This window comes from Aquarana catesbeiana, linkage group LG05 (genome assembly GCF_042186555.1).
Source record: "Aquarana catesbeiana isolate 2022-GZ linkage group LG05, ASM4218655v1, whole genome shotgun sequence".
NCBI lineage: Eukaryota > Metazoa > Chordata > Amphibia > Anura > Ranidae > Aquarana > Aquarana catesbeiana.
In genome coordinates, this window is record NC_133328.1 from 355,845,301 (window position 1) to 355,866,077 (window position 20,777).

General features: G+C 41.7%; 1 protein-coding gene across 3 annotated transcripts in view; it reads left to right on the plus strand.

The window, feature by feature from the left end:
* The window catches only part of LOC141144830 (cadherin-6-like), a 599,167-nt gene that overhangs the window by 65,078 nt on the left and 513,312 nt on the right, over positions 1-20,777 (plus strand). Inside the window, exon 2 of one of the 3 annotated variants that reach the window (XM_073630890.1) lies at positions 11,086-11,175. The exons of the other annotated variants lie outside the window; for them this stretch is intronic. The gene's annotated coding sequence lies outside the window, so the exon portion shown is untranslated. The remainder of the gene's footprint in view (positions 1-11,085; positions 11,176-20,777) is intronic. 3 annotated transcript variants of the gene reach the window in all.

The window sequence follows — 20,777 nt, forward strand, 5'->3', positions numbered from 1 at the left end:
AGGGGGGGTAGGAGTGGGGGCCTGAGACTCGGGGGGTCTCGTATTTTAAGTTTGCCCAGTGAGTTAGCCAGATCCGCCAGATCAGTCAGTGTATTGGAAAGGCTTCATTTGAGTGGAAATCTCCATCATAGAAAAGGAGCGTTCCATGAAGTGGCGCCACCTGGTGATGAAGCGATTTATGAGTTTGTAGTTTTGGGTGATAGTGTCCAGCTTCTCCATAAAAAACAAAGTCCGAAGCGCTTGCTTTACTGCCAACAATTGTGGCGGGGAAGGGTTGATCCATGCTTGCATTATGATCCTACAAGGAGACATATATGGGCCCATTGAGGGAGATTTTAAAGAGTGGAGGTTGGTGGATAAGTCATCGAGGTGTCACATCCTAAGGAACAGAGCATGGGGTCTTTAGGTACAGTGATTTGATAGGTTTTACATTTTAAAGTACATTTTAGTTCCAGAAGGAGGAGGTTGCTGGGCAGTCCCAAAGCCGATGGAATAGAGTTAGTCTGGAGATAGCACACCATGGGCAGGAGTAATGAGAAGAGTCTGTTGGATTGTGACGGAAAGTATAGTAGGCTCGGTGAACAATCTTGAATTGAGTCTCTCTCCATGACTCACAAATTACCAGTGAGAGGACTTTCTGGTATCCTGCTAGAATCATTTCCATGGCATCTTCCTTAGCTAGGACTGGTATTCAGGGTTTAAATGGAGCAAGGCGGTATTTAGAGTTTTGATACGTGAGAAGGTGAGAATAAATCACTGATATTGAGTAGTGATCTCGGCTCATCTAAAGCATCAATGAAGGAACCTTCGTGGGGGTTCTGGCGTGGGCTGATGCAGGTTTTGAGATAGCTGGTAAGTTGGTAGTAGTGGAGTACCTGGGATGGTGGAAGAGAGCACTGCGTAGCTAAATCTGTGAAGGACTTGAAGGAACCTTGAGCAACGTCCATGATCTCTGAGGTTGTAGAAGGGCTGTAGACAGCCCACTGGGCAAATGCTTTATATTCTAAAGAGGGGGGAACATTGGATTGCCATATATGGGCAGGTATTGAGAAATGGTGGAAGGCAAACCGAGGAGTCTTCATACTTCTCTCAAGGCAATAGTGGTATCTCTAATTAGCAGATTGGATCTTAAAAGCAGGTAGGGAGCGTAACTTGGAGTGAAGAATGGCTTGGAGATTGAATGGAGACACAAGGGCACCCTCCAGCATGTAATTTGATAACGAGATTTCTTTGATAACCAGTCAATACCCTGCCTTAACAAACAAGAGAGATTATAAAGTCTAATAGGGCGTACACACGGTCGGACTTTGTTCGGACATTCCAACAACAAAATCCTAGGATTTTTTCCGACGGATGTTGGCTCAAACTTGTTTTGTCTACACATGGTCACACAAAGTTGTCGGAAAATCCGATCATTCTAAACACGGTGACGTAAAACACGTACGTCGGGACTATAAATGGGGCAGTGGCCAATAGCTTTCATCTCTTTATTTATTCTGAACATGTGTGGCACTTTGTCCGTCAGATTTGTGTACACACGATCTGAATTTCCAACAACGGATTTTGTTGTCGGAAAATTTTATCTCCTGCTCTCCAACTTTGTGTGTCGGAAAATCCGATGGAAAATGTCCGATGGAGCCCACACACGGTTGGAATTTCCGACAACACGCTCCGATCGGACATTTTCCATCGGAAAATCCAACCGTGTGTACGGGGCATAAGGTTGGGCAAACCCGCCCGGATGGTCTTTCTGAATATTAATATAATATAATTGTCACGGACCTGGCCGGAGCAGAGGCTGTTGGAGAGGACTGTATGCAAGCCTGTTGCCCACCGATTATGGGCCCTAGCATTTGAGGTGAATGAGAAATCCAGTCTGAACTGTATTAATCGGACTCAGTCATGTATATATTGTATGGGGCCTCCTTACTGTAGATTTGTGTCCCTGAAGAGGGAGGGGGGATTCCTCCAGCAGCCCCCTGCTGATAAGACTGATTCATTCTGTTGGGACACATCCTGTGAGGAGATGCTGGTGTTATCAACATGTGTTTATGTTAATTGAGAGAGCTGATCACATTAGCCAGCAGCACTGGCTAATAGACGAATGGTCTAGGCTGAGGAGGGGGGAGATTGTTGTTTGTATTGTTAATTGTATTAATGTGTGAAGCTCGGTGCCCACAAGACTGTCATCTGGTCTGGGTACATTTTGTAGTAAATTAGGTCATGTTAATTAGGTTAGCTTTGAGTCATCCCTGCTGTATAAAGGTCTGTGAGATCTCAAAATAAAGGTAGTTCTGATGTACTCCAAGACTGGTGTTGTCTAGTTCTTGGGGTTCCTATGGCCAGATCCATTGGACTCGTGTTCCAGAACTTAGGAAGCGGTATATGACGGAAGCACTCAAGCGGAGTGTGGGGCGTTCCGTGACATTGGTGGCAAGCAGCGGGAAAGCTTCCTGAAGTCTGGGACATCCAAACTTCCATCTGGATCCAAGGTCCAGATAGTAGAAGAGGAGAGGTACAGATACCAGCCGCCATGGATGAGGAATTCAGAAGGAGGTTGCGAGAGATGCAGATACAGCACAGAGGACCAGTATCGGAGCAGGTCCTGCTGGGATGGTGTGATTCTATTCGCTGCAAACTCTGGAAGGAAGCGCTAGCCCGTGAGCAGCGACACCAGGGAAAAGTTCTCCCCTCCATCGAGGAAAGGTACTGGTCGCAGTACGGACTGCGGGTACGGTTTTTGGGAGAAAAACCACACAAGAAGCAGACAGCTGAATTAAGCAGGCTGGTCTGGGCAGAGATGAAGCTGGATGAGAGCTACAGAGCCCTCCGGTGGCATGTATCTCAAGCATGTCCCTGGATAGCGGATGACAGCCCAACGGAAGGCTTAAGCTACGGCGGCTTGGGACTGTTGTTTGTGAAGCTGACAGGGGACCCTAACTTTGGGAGTGATTTGGAGCGGCGGGTGGACGAAATCATGGATTTCAGAGAAGGGCTACTGAACATTTCGGAAGTGCACTGGGCACAGGAAGATTTGGAGTTTCTGGCCGTTCAGGAATGGGAGCTAGAGATCGCCTACAGACGGCTGCTAGACATTGCTCAGTGCCAGGGCTGGGCTCCCTTTGCCTGGGACTATCAGGAAATACCAGCTGACAACCCTGAAATCCTGGCTGAAGAGTCGGCAATGTGGCAGAGCGATAGTGTGCTTTGCCAACCTGCCCCCACAGCTATGGAGGCGGAGGTCTTATGGCGGATGCAGCAAGTGCTGACTGACCTTGATGATCCTGTTTCTGCATGGGATGATCTTGGATGGAGGAATGTGCCTGTCCAGCAGCATGCCAGAGAATCTGCAGTGGAAAATCTGGAGATTGCCATCCCCAAAACTGAAGTGCTGACAACAGGGCAGAGCTCTGCTAACCTCTGCCCAGCACTGATAACATCTTCTGGGTTCCATGGACAGGAGATGGTGAACCTCCATCCCCAGACACCAGTTGCAGAGACAGGGGATTTGATAGACTTTTCCGCTGAGGAAGAACCATCGGGTGAGCCCCCAGCAGAAGAGTTGGGATTAGGGCCAAACTTCACTGCGCTCTGCTCAGCACTGATGGCATCTTCTGAGTTCCACGGACAGGAGATGGTGAACCTCTATCCACAGACACCAGTTATAGAGGTAGAGGATTTAATAGACTTTTCTGCTGAGGAAGAACAACCTGATGAGCCTCCAGCAGAAGAGCTGCTATCAGGGCCAAAGTTCACTGTGTTCTGCCCAGCACCAACAGTGGCTTCAGCCTTCCTGAGAGAAGAGGTAGTCAGCCTTTCTCCCACAACACTGACAGGGACATGTGATTTTCTGCCAGCAGCATCTATGGAGTTAAAACAAACTTCTCCAGCTGAAGATCTGGTAACTGAACAGAGGGTCCAAGACCTCTGTCCCACACTTTTACCAATTCCAGAGACTGGGGATTTAATAGACATTTCTGTAGAGGAGGAACCACCTGGCAAACCCCCAGCAGAAGTGCTGGCAACCGGACAGAGGGTCCAAGACCTCTGCCCCACACCTGCAGCAATTGTGGAGGCCCAAGGTGAGGAGGTGGCAGTCTATCGCGAGCTGCAGATCAGGATCCAAGGAGAGAATGCAGTCATCACCTCACAACTGCAGCTTGATCTGGTGTCGGTTGATGGGGCTTCAGTCCCCACCTGTATACCCCAGGGATGCTGGGCAGTCGGCCCAGATCTCCAACAGCAGGATGGAGTGAGCCCAGTCCCCCTGTCTTCTCTCCAGTGGCAGAAAGGATTCCAGGGAGAAGGGCCAGTCCGGGCCTCTCCCCAGCGGCAGATATGTTCTCTGAGAGAGGCAGAGGATGGCTGGGTGAGTAATACACTGTTTGGAATAATTTGTTTGGGGTACTGTGTGGGTACAGGCAGTAGAGGACTGGAACTATGGACTAACTTCAGAGTCAACCCGTCTGGGGTCTCCTCCTGTGTTAGTCTCCTGCCGAAAGGGGAGAAATGTCACGGACCTGGCTGGAGCAGAGGCTGTTGGAGAGGACTGTATGCAAGCCTGTTGCCCACCGATTATGGGCCCTAGCATTTGAGGTGAATGAGAAATCCAGTCTGAACTGTATTAATCGGACTCAGTCATGTATATATTGTATGGGGCCTCCTTACTGTAGATTTGTGTCCCTGAAGAGGGAGGGGGGATTCCTCCAGCAGCCCCCTGCTGATAAGACTGATTCATTCTGTTGGGACACATCCTGTGAGGAGATGCTGGTGTTATCAACATGTGTTTATGTTAATTGAGAGAGCTGATCACATTAGCCAGCAGCACTGGCTAATAGACGAATGGTCTAGGCTGAGGAGGGGGGAGATTGTTGTTTGTATTGTTAATTGTATTAATGTGTGAAGCTCGGTGCCCACAAGACTGTCATCTGGTCTGGGTACATTTTGTAGTAAATTAGGTCATGTTAATTAGGTTAGCTTTGAGTCATCCCTGCTGTATAAAGGTCTGTGAGATCTCAAAATAAAGGTAGTTCTGATGTACTCCAAGACTGGTGTTGTCTAGTTCTTGGGGTTCCTATGGCCAGATCTATTGGACTCGTGTTCCAGAACTTAGGAAGCGGTATATGACGGAAGCACTCAAGCGGAGTGTGGGGCGTTCCGTGACAATAATATATTATTTTTAAAAAAATATAATATTTTTGTCCGATTTTCTAATAGTGTGTACTAGGCTTTACTGCAGTGGAGCAAGAATTACTGGGAAAGTACCAGAAAGGGGGATTGAGAGTGGGCTTTACACATGGACAATGGTAAATTATTTTGAACATATACCGAGTTGTGCATATGCGGCTCAGTCTAAATTCTCAACATACGTTGATACCAGTGTGAATTAACTCCCACATGCACAAAAGTTACGAGATCCTTGTCTGGCCGAGATGGCTAAAGCTCCCCAACCCTGAAGAAGACAAGGAGAGCAGTTCTAGCAAGGGAGCTTGCTGATGGCACATTGCTGGAGAGGAGGTAAGTATAGACGGCTTTAGTACTGTTTTAAATTAACTTCAGGACAGTCATGAAAGTAAGCCCTTTACTAATACAGTGAACAACAATAAACAAAACCCTTGTATGTCGTACCACTATACATCAATGGGCTTTTAATGTGTATACTCACCAACTTGCAGGAATTTACTTTTGTGTACTTTGTATATCATGTACTGTGTATTCTGCCACATATCCTAAGACACAAGCCTTAATTCATATAAACATAAGCATTCAAACTTACTTTAGGAAAGAATAACAGAACTTTGAAATGTGCCAGGCACTTTTAGGAGCCAGGTTTTTTTTCTCTCATTGCTTCCTTAGGGATTTATTTAAATTACCATAAAAAAAAAGTCTTATGCCAGCTGTAAAATTTATGGAGTAATGCTTCCCTGGTGCCCATGTTTAGTTTAAACTTGCTTTTCAACTGAATCTATGCCAGACATTGCCTTTGTAAATGTAACACAGGCTTTATGCCACAAGGACAATGAATTGCTTTTATTATGCGGTAAAAGGTGATCTCACTTATTCAGCCTAACAGATAACTATTATCTATTCTTGTAAACTTGGTTAAATGAACATTAATTTCATTGTACTCATCTGACATAGTTTATCCAGAAATTTATCTTGGAAAAAGTTAATGGTTATATGTACATTATTCTCATTTTAACAGCTAATGTTGTGGTTGCATCTCAGGGAAAGTATTTTCAACCAAGAGATTTTGTGTCCTTCCCTTCTGCCTTTCCTTGTTTCCCAAAGAGAGTCCATTTCCTTTTGGACAACACAGGAAGATTTCTGTCATTTTATTGCTACCTGACCATGACTTGCTAGTCTCTGTTAAAAACTGATAAAACTTTCCTTTACAAAGACTTTGGCGGCATAGAACAAAACCTTAAAACTTAATTCCAGGCAAACAGTACGGTTGAAATACATATATCTAAACTGTCTTACCTGCCAAATGATTTGTAATTTAGTTCAGTCAGGCATGTTATCCAGGTACCTCTGCCAGACTGCTGGTGCTTGACTTCTCTTTTCTGAACTGCAGTTGATTGAAATCTGTACTTAGAAAATATGTAAGCTGCCATTGCTGCACTTGTTTTTTGGAAATACAACTTGCCTGGCGGTTGATCTGATCTAAAGGCCTAAAGCTGCCCATAGATGGATTGACAGCCGTCTGGTTTAGCCTAATTTCAGTCTACCTGTGACAGTTGATCTACCAAACATCTTCTGTTGAACAGGACTGCTGACATTTTTTTTTTTTTTCGATTGGCTGCATACGCTGATCAGTGCATGCTGACAGCGGAGAAGGATTCCTCCATCGCATGTGTGGATGGGGTAACCCATTAAAACAAAAGATCTATGGGAACTGTAATATTTGTATTTTTAGAGTCACTTAAGGTGTTACTAAACCCAGGAACCTGCATTTACTATATCTGGTGCCCCACAGTGCACAGAACATGGAAATGCAACTATTTTAGTAAATTTAAACTGCTAAATATCTTTTCTCACCAGCAGTATATAGCAGTCTTATGACTGCTATCAGTGACCAGCCGAGGACTGGTTAAAGCATGTAGGAGGAGTTTTCATTCTCCTTACAGTTTTATGAGGCTGCATGACCCCTGACCCTCTGGACAGTGCTGATTGGCCGTGTGCTAATCACATGCACCCTCCCAAGAAAAAAAAAAAATCTCTCTAGTAATACACACTAAACTGAGCATGTGCAGAGCGCCTTCAAGGCTCTGTACAATCAGCAGATCAATTGGTAATACAAGTAGGAACTGATCAGAGAAGACCAAACAGCCTTTTTACACCATGCAGAGGATTAACCCCTTAGGTTCCACAGTGAGTATAACAAGCATGCTTTACTGCATACACAGACTGATTTTACTGTTGTGGGTTTAGTAACACTTTATTCGAAGGAAGTAGGCTTTTCTCTGACCTGTATAGCTGTATTCTTGTCCTGGGTTAGTGGCTTAAAATGTGACAGGTTTAGAAATAACCAGACCACTAGCATTTACATGAAGAGGTAATCAAAAGTGGCCTCTCTAGTTGTCTTACCTTAGATTTCCTTTAACCCATTTTCGCTTGGCTTATGGGTGAATGACGCAAGGGCCGACCTCTCATCGATCTGTATCATGCCCCTTACAGTGGCACGATCTGTCACTGGACATCAGACACAGCCATTGACTGTTCACTGTACCAGCCCACTGCCAGTACCATGTGACTGCTGTAACCAATCACAGTAGTTTACATGACAGTTGTAAACAATGGATGGCTTCCTTTCAAGCCATCCATTGTATAAAATTGTGTTGCTAGCTGTGATTGGTCACAGTGATCACATGGTACAAACTGGGCCAGTCATGGCCCATATGTGCCATGTAATCAGCTGTGGCAAATCACAGATTATCACAACAAAACAAACCAAATGAATCAATTTCATTCAGTAAAGTGCTTGCTTATAGCAATGAAATTCATTGCTATAAGCAAAAATAATGTGTGAAAAAAAATGACAACTTCAAAAAAACTCGCCATGCCTCTTAATAAATACCTTGAAAAGTCTACATTCCAAAAAGGGATATCTGTACTGTTCTGACATTTTTGGGCCTCAAGAAATGAGATAGACCATCAGTACATCAGGATTGATACATTTTCAGATATATAACATAGTTTGTGGACCCTATAACTTTCCTACTGTGTAAGAAATAATACACCGAGTTGTTTTTTTTTTCTGCAAAGAAATGTAGCAGAATTTATTTTGGCCTAAATTTATGAAGAAAGATTTTTTATTTGCAAAATTTTATAACAGAAACAAAGAAAAAAGTGTGTTTTTTTTTTTCACAATTTTCGATGTTTTTTAATTAATTTAGCAAAAAATAAAAAAACCCAGTGGTGATCAAATACCACCAAATGAAAGCTCCATTTGTGTGAACAAAATGATAAAAATTGAGTTTGGGTACAGTGTTGGATGACCATGCAATTGTCATTCAAAGTGCGACAGTGCTGAAAGCTGAAAATTGGCCTGGGCAGGAAGGGGGTAAAAGTGCCCAGTATTGAAGTGGTTAAGCAACATGCTGTGACCACTGCCTAGCCTCAGGGCTATTAGATAAGCAATGAAGAAACAAGAATCCCTTGCTCAGTCTGAGTCTTACTATTATAAATGTAACTAGTATAAGTACCTGTAAACCTTTGAAAAACTGGAAAAGGGAGGCAAGCACTAGGAGAAAATATGTTGACAGGTTGTCAGGAAACATGATGACAAAAGGAGCGTGGGCAGAGGGATGTCTATTTATTGGGTGGTTGAGGCTTCACTGGCCATTCAGCAGGCTGGGCATGTCTTGTTAAGCAAATTGTGTTGCTACAATGAAAGTTAGTGACCTTGCTGTTTCATCTGGTATGGGTGCCTGGATCATGAGACAGACTGCCCAAAACTAGAAATCCAAAAATGTCCCCAAATATGTTTTTCATCTTTGTATTTCGCTGCTTACCTATGTTGAGGAAATACAGTGCCTTCTTTTGCAGATCACCTTTTAAATTGCTCACCGACTGCCTGGGTCGATGACCCAGAAAATATTTGCATCCAGTAAGCCAGAAAAAGTAAGTAACAAGTCCTAGTTGCAATCTCGGAACACCCAATAAGTGGATAGTATGCAACCAGTCTAAACTATGTGGCATGTTCTCCAATGTCAGGAGCCTAGTGGACAACATGGGGGAACTAGAGATACTGTTGTACGAGGAGGTTTTGGATTTTGTTGGAATTTCAGAGACCTGGCTCAACAGCTCTCATTATTGCCTGGCAACCATTCAAGGGTATACCCTTTATCGCAGGAATAGAGAGGGTAAAAAAAGGGGAGGGGTATGCCTATATATTAAGAATAATGTACAAGTGAATGTGAGAGATGACTTCACTAAGGGAGCTTGGGAGGAGGTGGAATCCTTATGGGTAAAGCTCCAAAGGGGTGAAACTAAGGGGAAAATATTACTGGGAGTATGCTATAGGCCCCCTAACCTGAGGGAGGAGGGGGAGATGGATCTCCTATAACAAGTTGGATTAGCAGCAAAAATGGGAAGTGTTATCATAATGGGGGATTTTAATTATCCAGGCATAGACTGGGTGGAGGGAATCACACATTCGTCTAAGGCTCGCCAGTTCCTAAATGTCTTGCAGGACAATTTCATGGTTCAGATGGTAGACGCACAAACTAGAAATAAAGCATTACTGAATCTACTGATTACCAACAATACAGACCTGATTACAGATGTGGAAATACGGGGCAATTTAGGAAACAGAGATCACAGGTCAATTGGCTTCAGTATAAATCACACAAATAGGAAACATAAGGGGAATACAAAGACACTGAATTTCAAAAGAGCCAACTTCCCTAAACTACGAACCTTGTTAGAAAGCATGAATTGGGATAAAATCTTAGGAACAAAGAACATTGAGGAGAACAGTGGCTTCTCTAATAGTGAACATACCACTGTTGAATTAGTTATTATATATGTTTCTTCAGGGTTGTCTAGCCCTGCTTTAGATGGAATAACTCTCTGGTAATTGTAGATTTCACATTTCCTTTTCCTCTGGTGTAGGGAGCCAATGTATATGAATAACTGCATACTTTCTTTTTAGTTTAAGATTTGTGTTTTTACATTAGAACTGAATGAATGAATGAATTAATGAATGAATGAATGACTTGTATAGCGCTGCAAATATGAACTGAATTGCCTCAAGGCGCTTAACTACTACTAAGATTTCCCCCATGGGCCCTTTTTTTTTTGCTTATTTGTTAATTTGGTTCATTTGTTTCCTGGAGTTGCTCTTTAGATTTTTTATTATGGAAATATGTTTTCTTTTTAATCTGAATTGCTTTTAGATTCAAGATAGGCAAAGAGTAGAAAGGTTACAGGAAAAAAGTCAATGTTACTAGACTCATCCCAGCATCTTATTTGAAAAAGAAGTCTTTTGATATTTGATTTTTGGATTTCAATGAAAATGAAAATGTAACAGTAGAGTATGGGAAAGATGAAAGCGAGGAAGCATGGCTGGGGAGGAAGCAGTAGCTAGGTAGAGGCCGATATCTGCTGCTCATACTAATTATCCACACTATTACTAAAAGTATATCTAAAGCCACATTTTATTATTTCTTGTATGTGTCCCATTAGGGTTCCTGCCCTGAAAAGAACAATGGAAATTGAAATGTCTGCAAATTGAGGGAAAATCTCTAATTAGACAGCTGTCTCCATAACCTATGCCCTGTTGGAAGATTGCTTTGTGGCCATTACGAACTACATTTCCCGTTCGTAATGGCCACAGAGTAACCGAGTCTCTGCTCTACAGCCGCTCGGTAAACTACAGGTTTCAGACATAGACAAACGCTGCTTTATTTTTTTTTACGTGTGCTCCCCACCTTACGCATGTGAGAGGCTTGGGGAAGAATTAATGCTTTAGAGGAGTCATAGTTTGATACCCTGTGTGAGCTGGCTCGAGGCTCATAATGAGATCTGGTGTTGAGATTGAAACATCTATGGTTGAACAAATTATCCACTTCCACACAGTGCCGATGTACAGATGAACCTGGGAGGTGGAAGGAAGCTCTGCAACTTACTGGTTATGATCGCTTATAATCGGGAGATCATGGAGATTTGGTAAGAGGCCATTATTTCTACTTTTGACCACTGGTGGAACACAGCAGCACTTTATTGGATGCCATTACTAAGGAAAACTGGGAAAAGTGCACCTTTACTCATTTGTCTTTTTTGAAAATCATTTGGACACATTTTTTTTTTTTTTATTCGTTTTTGGACATTTATGTTGATATATTGCATTGGTGTTTTTGATTATATAGTGCACAGTAGATTTTTAGTAATGAACAATATGGACACTAAGTGACACATTCTATGTGGTTGACACATATTAAACAAGGAGTACCCCCCAAAGGAAATACTAAGGGACTTTAAAGGCAACTAATAAACTGACTTAATAGAAAAACATATAGAAATGTATTAATATAAAATTTGTGGTGCCTACAACACCAACAATAAATTGCATATGGAACATAAACAGAGTCACATGACAAATATGAAAGTGCAGATCCCTAAATATTGAACCCAGCGCGTCTCTGGACCTATGTAGAGTCCTTTCTTCAGGGGCATTTCATACAAGGTATTGCTGCTATATTGATATTCTAAAATGAGACAAAATCACACATCAAAATCATACTCGGGGTCAGAGAAATGAGCATTGTTGATGTCAAGTAAAAACAAACATACAAGTCAGGTGGAAGAGATGCAATAAGAACTGCCACTCGTAGTGTGGCCAAAGATGGAAAAGGGAAACGGCTGCTGTAGAGAGGTCTAAAGGGGTGCAGGGTCTACGAAGATGTTATTGCTCAAAAAAAGAGAAAAGAACATCTGAAAGGACGATAGACATGTAGGTCGCTGGTATGTGGATGACACATGTTTGTTTAATTTTTTTGTTTTTACTCACTGTTATAATTTGCTAGTTTGAGCAAAATGTTTCATTACGTTGATTTGACTATCACTGTGGTCACTGTTGATAGAGTCTGATATCGCCTATTTTATATTTTTAAATTTTTGCCTATTTTCCACTATTCAAGTAATGTTTAAGTGCAGCAGTCTGTTATAAATGATTTTAGCATGAGGTTGTTTTCTTATATATACTATGTGGGGAGCAAAGGCTAGCCTGTGTAGTCCAATCCAATAGAAGAGCCACTGTATCTTAAATTGCTGAAAAAGTTAATGCTGGTTCCAATACAAAGGTGTCAGAACACACTTGCAGGTTGTTGCTTATAGGGCTTTGTAGCCACAGACCAGTCTGGGTGCCTATGCTGACCCATGTCCACAGTCAAAAATGGCTACAATGGGCGCATGAGCATCAGAACTGGACCAAGGAGCAATGGAAGAAGGGTCATCATCAGCTGTGAGAGGTAGGAAGGAGAGGAGAAGAGTGACTCATCACTCTGCAATTCAGTTGTGGACACCCACCATCACTCGGCCCACTTTCTTAGCACAGGGTGTCAAGCATCTGCTCCCTGGGGGTCTGTTTGTTTCAGTACTCTGGGCTGGGCTGACAAGAGAATGCTGCAGCCATAGTGTCCACATCATTACTACTGTTCTCTTCAGAATTTAGAACCGCCTAGCCCTGGAGAAAGAGGATTTTTAAGATCACATGAACAGACCAAGAACTGAAGTATTTAGGGCCCATTCACACCAGATTGATGAAATGGAAGCTGCCAACAATGGTTTATCTCTGATTGCATGTGACTAACACAAATGGCCACAATCTTTGACATCACAGTTTTAAGCCTGTTGCATGCTCAGAAACGCGTTGTGATACGTCCAGTGAAGTCATTGCACTTGACTCTGCACTTCACATCCGCTCCAGTCCTCTTTCTGGTTCCCCTTCACAGAACAGCCAGCATCTGGATCCAGCTGAGTGGTGGTGATTTAATCAACACTGTGAGTGCTGACATCTACTTCACAATACATGAAAGACTATAATATGCCTGTTTTTACCTTACCATGTGAGTGGATTTACATTTTTAATTAAATTCTCTCTTTTGCAATGAAAGAAGGTGGCCTGGTCTGATGAATCATGTTCTCTTTAATTTTATGTTAATGGCTGGGTATATGTGCATTGCATACCTGGGGAAGGGTAAACTATGGAAAGAAGGCAAGCTGGCAGAGGTAGTGTGATGCTTTGGGTAATACTCTGCTAGAAAACCTTGAGTCCTGCCTTTCTTTTGGATGTTACTTTGACTTTAACCACCTACCTAAACATTATTTCTGACCAAGTACACCCCATTTATAAAAACAGTATTTCCTGATGGCAGTGGCCTCTTTCAGCAAGATCAAGCACCCTACCGCACTGCAAAATTTGTTAAAAAATGGTTTGAGGAACACAACAACTAATTTGAGGAGTTGACATAGCCTCTAAATTCTCCAGATCTCAGTCCAACTGAGCATCTGTGGGATGTGCTGGAAAAACAAGTCCGATCCATGGAGGCCCTACCTCGCAAAGTACAGAACTTAAAGGATCTGCACTGACAGCTTGGTGCCAGATGCCACAGTAAACCAGTTCCAGTGGAGTTTGTGCCTTGATGGGTCAGGGCTGTTTTGGTGGCAAAAGGGGGAGCTACTCTTTGTAGGTGTGTAGTTATAAAGTTATGGCTGATCGGTGTATATTTTGCTTAAAGTTTTAACTTTAGAATAGGAGAATGATTTTTAGTTAAAAAACTAAAAGCTGAAAAAGCTAAGTTGATTTTTTATAAATCTTTGTACCAAGGGTGCAGTTATACTTTAAAAACTTTTCATGAATCCCTTTCTTTTGATTTTCAGTTTTAGCACAGCTGTTCATGCACAATGCATACAAACAGGATTAAAACAGGATTAATTAAGATAAACAAAATACCTTCATGGAGGACCACCATTCAATACAATTATGAAGTGATTTGAACTGTGAATGCATTCTTTCGCTCACATATTCTGATTGCCATCTATTTCAGTTCGGTATATTTTTTAAATAACATTTCATGTTTGTAGCTTCATGTAATGTTATTTTTGGCTTCATTGATCATAGCTTCCCTGCAATGTTTTTCAGGGGAGTTGGAAGTATTAGTGAGAAACCCATAATTTTGGAAAATGTCATTGCACAAATTTACATATGTGCTACATATTGCAATCCGTTTGACAATAAACTGTTCCCTATGAGAGTGAGAAACCAAGAGAGTAGCTGTTGCCAGAACCAGCATCACGCTGAAAACAAACTACAATAATATCAAAAGCTACAACACAAAACAGCAAGGAAGCTGAGAACAGAGACACTGTTGGAGTTTCCTTTCTGTAATTACAAACATTATACAAATAGTGATTTTGCTGCTCCTTCTCACACTTAGACATCATATTATATGCTGCAAAACAGAAGCACTTCCATGTGTTGTGATTTTTTGGAAAAGTCATGCTGTGTGCAATACGTTCAGTATTGGTGCAATTAGGTGAACTCAAAAAAATCGAAGTTTTCTGTGAATTTGATTTGGGGAGAGTAACACCTATTCTCAGATTCTGGGGGCATCAATAGTATCAAGGGTGATTTATACCCAGAGAATGTCAGGGACATTCTTACCACTAGGAGAGATGTATATTTCACATAGGGGTATAGAGTAATTTTTTTCCCCTTCAGTGTAATGCCATCATCAGCTTGCAAACACATGATGCACTAAGTAGAGGCAAGAATAGATTAGGTATTAAATTTTCCTGATCCCCATGTTTCATTTATTCCATGCTTAAAATCCTGGAAGATTTACAACAAACTATTCTGAAAGTAGGGAGCAAGAGACTAAGTACAGTCAACTATGCATTTCTTGTCTCTCTTACACCTTAGAACCACAACAGAACTTAATATAATTATTTTCAGAAACAGATTTTTAAGGCTGGGTTTACACTGATGCGACCTGAAAGTAATGCGACTTACGGGGTGATTTTGCCAGGTGATTTGCTGGCAACTTAAGTACAACTTGATGTGACTTTGAAGCAACTTTGAAGAGACTTTGAAGTGACTTTGAAGCAACTTTCAGGGAATGCCTGGATAATCTTCCTGTAACGTTGGATCCAAATCACATCAATATAGTCGAGGATCTGACTTGGAGGCGACTTCCATTAAAGTCTATGGGCACAAGTCGTACAGGAACCTTTTCTAAAGTCAGAGTGACTTCAGTAGTGCTAATCAAGACAGCCATCACTGACTATCATGGGATTTCACATGTCACGTGACTTGGTCTGATCCCAAGTCGCGGCAGTGTGAACTGAGCCTAAATCGGACATGGGTCTGTAAACATATATAATATTTGTAAATATTATACTTCATAATGGTTTAAAATGAACCTGTTTACATTCAACTATTTACATATTCTTTACTAATGGCACATGAATATAAATCCTCACTAATCTATGTAGATGCAGCAACTGTGGAGCAAATAATCCTCAAAGTTTACAGCAGGTGCACTGAAGTAATTCTTTCAGTAGTTTCCCTCACTCTCCTGCTCCCTCCTAGCAGTGGCTCATAACCTTTCAGTCTTCTGATCCCTAATGTAAACACAAATCAGGTACTCTGGGAAAGAGAGAATGATGACCTGAGCTGCTAAGGAAACAACTTGCATGACTACAGTGCTTCTGCTTTGAGGATTAATTGCTCCACCACGTCTGCAGCTACATAGGTTAAAGAAATGTCTTTTTAAGCTCATTTACAGTATTTTAGGAAAAACTGCATAATAAAAATATGTAAATGCTGAAATACCCATAACTTGGCTTGTTGTTGAAAGTCTGTGGTTACAGCTCACTAAAACTCTAAAATTAAACTAGCCCCTGCAATGAAAAGGTCCTGCATGCAGGTCATATTCATTGCTGCCCAACAGTTCTTGCAAAGTGCTGGTTATAACGCCATGCAGCACCGAGAGGAGCAGTGTGGAACATCTAGCGTATTAAAAGGTAAGCAACCCCTGAACACAAATGTTTTTCCTAATTCCACTGACACCAATTCCATTGACCCTATTCCTCCTACTGACATCAACAATGGGGCACTATTCCTCCCACTGACACCAGTAATGTGGAAAGTTTTGGCCTAGTAACAGCAACAATGAGGCAACATTTCTCCCACTGGCATCAGCAAAGATGACCATTTCTTTTAATGATCGTGCACTATTGATCCTGCAGAAACCAACAATGGTGCACTATTCCTCCCACTGACCGTGGAGCATTTATTAGCCTCTAATGAATACAAAATATGTGTAGCACTCTAAATATAAGCTACCTACAAAAAACAATATTTTTTTATCAGCAAAAAAACACTTTACATTAATAAAAGCCCATACGTGAGAAAAATCTGCAAAACATTAACATTAACAAGTGTATTATATTACAAAAAAAGAACCATTGTACTGTAAAGTTCTCTTCCACATCTTTCAGTGACCTTCTTCAGGTGAAAAAATACTTCTAAACCAGTGCTTGTGTACTAGACTCTTTCTTGCACCACAAACCACCGCTTGCTCAAATAAAAGTATGAGCTCACCCCGAGTTGGGTAATGAAAGGGCAGCTTCCTGCAGCCTTCTGGGTGTAAAGTACCGGGACCTGCCGATCAGAAGAAGAGTGGGGGTCCATAACAGTCAATGGAAGTTTTTTTTTCATCAGGCTTATACAGACCTCTTATAGCTTGGAGGTATGTAAAGGGGTGTGCACATACATTTATTTGAGCATGAGGTTGTTTGTGGTGCAAGAAGAAGGTTGGTTCACAAACACTGTTTCTTTAGAAGAAGTACTTTTTGCATTCATTAGTTGCTGTGAGTGAATCTAAGTGTGCTAGATGCTTAGTAGAGATCAGCCGAACAACCCCCTGTTTGGTTCGCAGCAGAACTCCTGAAAAGGAAAAAGTTCTGACCCGAACGGCGAACCCCATTGAAGTCTATGGGAGCCAACAGGAAAAATCAAAAGTGCCCATTTTGAAGGCTTATAAGTAAGTAATTGGGTATAGAAAGGGTATGGGGGTCCGGGTACTGCCCTGGAGGACATATATCAATGCAAAAAAAAATGTTTAAAACAATTGTTTTTTCAGGAGCAGTGATTTTAATGATGCTTAACGTGCAACAATAAAAATTAAAAATTCCTTTTAATATAGTGCCTGGGGGACCCCCTTAGTCTGCCTGTAAATTGGCACATCTGTAGCATGCATAGAACATGTTGCATCAAAAATGATATTTCTAAAGAAAAAAAAAAGAGTCAAATTTAAATTGACTTGCGGGTGAAATTGCCGACACCTGGATATTTACATATTTTTTTAATGGTGTGGGGTCACCCCCAAAATCCATACCAGGCCCTTATGCACTGAAGGGTCTGGTATGGACTGGGGGGAGATGCGTTTTTTTTTTTTACTATTTTTATACCGGGATTTTTTTTTTTAATTCAGCTGTCAGCAGGGAAGCCCATTGAAAGCTGACGACTCTTTGATTGTTAAGGATGCCGCAGCTGGCTTCCCTGCCCCGCTCCTTAACAACCAGCTTTTACTGTGCCCTGATTGGGCAAAGCTTTGCCCAATCGGCGCAAAATGCACTGTGCATCCAAACACTCACCGAATATCCTGCAAATTTGGGTGTTCCCTGAATGAGGCAAACAGCCAATGTTCGGCCCAAACTCATGATCGAACCAAGCCGTTTGCCCAACTCTAATGCTTAGTTAGGGTGAGGTGGTCACTTTATTCATTGCACTATGGCTTTATTTTTTTTGTTGCATTTACAGTACTAATCTCACTGATTACTGTAGGTGGGCTAATTTTTAATTCTAGTGATCTCTGACAGTGGAGCTTTTTTTTAACACTTGCTAATGTTGAACATTTTTTATTTCCACTGGCCACTGATGCAAGGATTTTTTGACATAAGGCATATATTACACCTTCTGACCACTAAGGCTGTGACATCTTTTATTCCTACTGACCATCGACACAGGTGCATTTTTTTACTTACACTAACCACCTACACAGTGGTATTCCCCCTTCCCATCCTGAATTTCTACACCAGGGAAATGTATACTCTTGATGACCACAGTCTGACCAACCCCCCCCCCCCCCCCCAACAAACAGTGAACTTGCCCTATGTTTTAAAAGTTTGATGACCCCTGTTATGTTATATTACCATAATTATTACCATAAATATGATTTTTTTTTCTTATATTTCTATATCTCATTCATGCATACATACTCCCACGTGCACAGGTGTAAAAATAAATGTGCATGTATAGGAATACAAGCCTGACATAAATGGAAGGTAGTCTAGCTTCACAGAAATGCAATATGGTGTTGTGCTCTCGTAGTGAATCAATAGATTTATGACCGCTTAAAAGGAAACAATACCTTTCAGTTCCTAACTGCAGTTAAAGCATACAGTACCAGCTTACTTACCTTAAAGTATAACAGTAAGAACCATTTTCAGACTGTCTATAGAGACCCATAAATTTGCTGATTTCACATCCATGTTTTTTTTTTTTTTTTTGCTACATTCTGAAAGCTTCTGAATGTCTTTTAATCACATCTGTTTCTTTCGAGCAAATCCTTTCAGCGTTTGAGGGATTTACGACAGGTTGCTAGACGCTTCCTGAAATCAATTAATGAGTAAAACTGTCAACACTGGAAAGCTTGGACAGGAAATCCTCATCATAAGAGGGGCTTCTCATATATGGAAATGAATAATAGGAGAAATAAATCCTTTGAAAAAACACAAAACTAGCATATTTCCTTTTTTTTTTTTTTTTTTTTTTGGATTATTATGCTTTAAGCTACAGTGCTGATGCATGTTTGCATTTCTTTTTAGATTACTGTAGCAGGAACATTTTTTTCGTTGATGGCATGAAAATGTCTTTTCATGTACAATGAGAATGGAAAGCTTTTTACAAAGAACCTGCTTTTCCTTTGTGGCCTGCAAGATTGAGAATTGTTTCTGTCCATTACTGCATACAATACAGGATATACTGGACAATGACTCAATAAGCCATGCCCTCTTTCTACTCTGTTCAACTCAGGGATGAATAGTGAGTTTCAAAAATATTTTTTGAATGTCTAGTAAAATTCTTCTGTTATATACAATAAATGTACTAACCCGCTTTTACATTAAAGCAATGTTGTTTAAGTAGATATGTCCTTCTGGAAAATATACTAGATTTTATAAAGCATACTGATTTTGCTAATGTTTTTCTGTTCAATGGTACAGTTATAAGTGGTGGAAAGGTTCAAATGGCAACCAGGATCCCTCTAATGCTGAGTGCCCTCCTAGCCATGCTTTCAAAATGGAAAGCTGATGGCACTTCTCATCAGTGATGTGTTGCATGATGACAATTGGGAAAAATCACCATGATGCCTGTTTTCCTTTTCATTCAATCTCAGAGCACCTGAAAATATCCATTACTAACCAGACATTAGACAAATACTTCTGTATGTGGACTTATTTTTCTAAGCTTATAACAGTATAAAGAAATGACATATATCTCATGTTTCAAAATTAACCATGGAAAATCGCAAAGACGTTAAGCATCACCCAAAGAATACAGAAACTGCCATTTAAAGGTTTGGTACTGATGAGAGGTCTCGGCTCTCCCTTGAAGTTCAGGTTACTATAGTATGCATTTTACATCCTTCGTCAAATTATCTCTATCTCTATATCCAACTGAAGACTTATGTTATTTCTTTAGGCTTAGTTCACTAAAGCACAACATTTGCGGTATTTGCACAACCATATTTACTTTTTTTTTATAATTGAAAGTTGTGTTTCCAGTTCACTAGAATTTATTATATGGGTTAGCTCAATTTCCCTTATGTACATTATAATATCAATTTTGACTCAATTTTGTATACAAAAGGAGTGGGGGCCATGTCAGTTGTTCTTTGGGGTTGGCGGAAAACAAACAGCACCCCCCCGCGGCGTGGCAAACCCCACTCCGCGGGTGATCCAGCCCAACACTTACCCGCTCGTGTGCCTGGGCTGTGGTGTCCTCTCCTGGAGTGCGGGCAGTGGCCGCGATGGCTCTGGTGTCCCTTCCTCCAACTTTCTCTGCCACATGTCTTCTGCCAAAGCTCTAGGCATCCAATAAGATCACCTGACACTTTGGCCAATCAGGAAACAGGTCTCACAGACCTGCCTCCTGATTGGCGGGGAGGAACTTTAGGATGATAATAGCGAAAATTCATTATCTATGGTCACACAACTGGGTGGGCTCGGAGCGCAATGATCACCCTTTTTTGAAGCCTATTAGAGCCTCTGGCTCTAATCAGGTGCTTCAAAAAAACACCCGCTGCATTGGAATCCATTGTCCGGCACCACCGATAGGTAGATCAGTAGGCCGGAAGCATGGATCGGGGAGGCGGTGGCCGTGCACCCTCTATGGGCCGCCACTGTAACAAAAGTCAGCTGATAAAGATTAACCCACAGACTTTAGTCTCCCTACTTGTGGTCCGCCCCATAGCAGTTTTATTACTATAGGGTGGCAGCTGTGCGCCGGATCTCATATGTATGTATGTGATCCAGCTCTTCCAGGTAGGTGGTGCACATGCGTATCATCGGCAGCTCGCTCCCACTGTGACCATACACAGTGGGAACCCAGCGGCGGGTACCATGGACTTGAAGTCTCTCTGGTCATTCAGTAGAGAGGCAAAACGGTGGTCTGCCTATGTAAACAAGGCAGATAGCCGTTCTGT